The sequence below is a fragment of the Phycodurus eques genome, chromosome 5 (genome assembly GCF_024500275.1).
Source record: "Phycodurus eques isolate BA_2022a chromosome 5, UOR_Pequ_1.1, whole genome shotgun sequence".
Taxonomy (NCBI): Eukaryota; Metazoa; Chordata; class Actinopteri; order Syngnathiformes; family Syngnathidae; genus Phycodurus; species Phycodurus eques.
Genome location: NC_084529.1, coordinates 23,173,631 through 23,176,243, shown reverse-complemented (window position 1 = coordinate 23,176,243; position 2,613 = coordinate 23,173,631).

The window sequence follows — 2,613 nt, the reverse complement described above, 5'->3', positions numbered from 1 at the left end:
AGGAGAAGACTTGTTTCGGCTGGCATTCGAGACGCACACTGTTAAGAAAGAATCTCGCGAGCAATGCAACAAATAAACACATGGGTCATTCCGGAATTGGAGGACAATTTAGGCATAGCCAGAAAAAAATTACCATTCATTTTACATTTATTTCCCCCCCGCCCAAAAAACAAACAAACAAACAAAAAATGGTAATCAGTTCAATCAATCAATTTATGAAATGTGTTAAATTGTTGCAGCTTAACGTTGTATTCGGATGAATGGACGATGGAGCATACGAGTATATTTTAGCCAACCATGGGCTATTTAATAAGGATAAAGCATCAAAGAACTCTAATAAAATGCACGAGGGCACAGGCACTGTGGCACAAGCACAATATAATATTACACATCAACTGAGAACATAGATACCGTGTCTCTCAACAAGTAGTAATGTATTTGTCATATAATTCTATAGTTTGCTGTTTGTCGCAAACCTGTTTCAGATACTCAGGCACCTAGAATATATATATTTCAAAATGATTACAGAATAAATCCTTTGGAATTTGATGAGGTAACCGTTCATGCTAGCAGTGTTAGCTGCCAACGTCACTGGTCAAGTGCAAAGTTAACTGTATAATGGAAAAAAATAACAACTTTGATATTTATAAGTCATTGGAAACATTGGAAGGAGTTACCATAAGTCAGAGTAATTAGCTTGATGATGTCATACCCGCTGAGGCATGTACTGTAGCTCACTTTATTTTCTCTTTCTCTAAATGGGTAAAAAAAAAAAAAAAAAAAAAAAAAAAAGTTATCGTAACAATGTTGTGCATATGTTGAAACACAACCTTAGAGCATAATTGCTATTATTTAAACTATGTCTGTGATTAAACTACTGGTAAATGTTGTAACAATTACAAGGCAGACATGAACAATAGTGTGCCAAAAAGCTGAACTGAAGCTTATTTTATCTGTTATATTAGATGGAAAAACAACATTTTAGGGAATACTCAAGATGTATTTGGTATTTTAGGTCATTTGTTAAGACGATCCTCCACGGCGCTGCTGTTTATTATTATTATTATTATTATTATTATTATTATTATTTTTAACTCTTTTACTGTCCCTGAGCTCTCACTCAAACAATATCTCAAATGTGGTTTACTTTACCTCCATCTATTTAAGTCTTTTTAAAAAATGTTTATTTATTATTTTTATTTTTTTTTAAGTTACTTCGTCATCTGAAGGTTGAAAATAGTAACAATCTTATTTTGACAAAATAAGGAGAAGAAAGTACAGATGGAACTGTTTTCAAATGTATGGGGTAAAAATCGCAAGTGTAATACATATTCAAGAAAAGTACAGATTCCTGACAAATCTAGTTAGGTACAGTAACAAAGTAATTGTACTTTGTTACTTCCCAGTCCCACCACCATCAAAAGTAGTAGTGTATGCATCGGCCAATTGAGACATATAAACACAGATGACAGCAGGTTTGCATTAGGATTGTAATCTCGACATTTCCCTCATGTTTGTTCTGGTTAGTGAAAACATCTGGACGTGTCTTTGAAGCACAGACGGGAATGACAAACATGGGTCTCAATAGTTTTCCGTTATCACAAATACTGTAAGTTTAATGCTGTATACCAACATGAGATGTAGTGCAGTCAAAAAGGTGGTGCGAGAGGCAGAGTACACCGACAATTGGTCGGCAGCCAATTGCAGGGCGAGTTAATTATGAAAACTTCATTCATTCTCAACATAGCTTGGTTAATTGTGATTGGCTGGCGACCAGTCCAGGGTGTACCATGCCTTTCGCCCAAAGTCAGCTGGGATTAACTTCAGGTCACCCACGATCCTCATGAGGACAATTAAGCGCTATTGAAACTGGCTAGATGATCATGGACATCCCAACCAATGTTCACGTGGATGTGGTCTTGCCACCTGTGCTCCCTTATTGTAGCCACTAGATGGCGTGGTCGAGCCACCCATCCTCAGTTGTGGGATTTGTATCCACGGGCCTCATTATTATTAGCACATGATGAGCGAGGCTGCGTTTCTCAAAAATTATTTAAGGGTAGAGGAAACGAACGCCGGCGGAAATCCAAGGTCGTTGTAAAAAGACAGGACTAACACCTCCTGTAAAGGCTTTGAAGTCATCTGGAGCTACTTTACTATTTTAGGTTTAAACAGAGGTGGGTAGTCGCGCGCTAGGTTTACTCAAATAACATTTTCGATAAACTCTACTTGTCAGAATACTTGAAATGAACTGCACTTTTGACTTTTACTTGAATATTTATGTGAAGAAGGATCGATACTTTTCCTCCGTTACAATGAAGGGCCGACCGTTCGCTACTTTTATTTATCCATTCTTGCTGTGTGCACGTCTATTTTTAGACGCCATCTTCAACTTCCGCATAGGGCGCCCGTTGCGCCAATCAAACGTGAACACTAATGTCACTTGACTCCAATTCACCAATCAGACGACACAAGGCAGTCACATGACCGCGAGCCAATCAAAATGACTCATTTTGAGAGAAAAAAAACAGCTACGCGAGTGTGTTTACAGACCAAAAAAACAACAGCTTGCAGCTCTTAAATTGTGACTGCCCAAACGTGGGCATTTCAGCC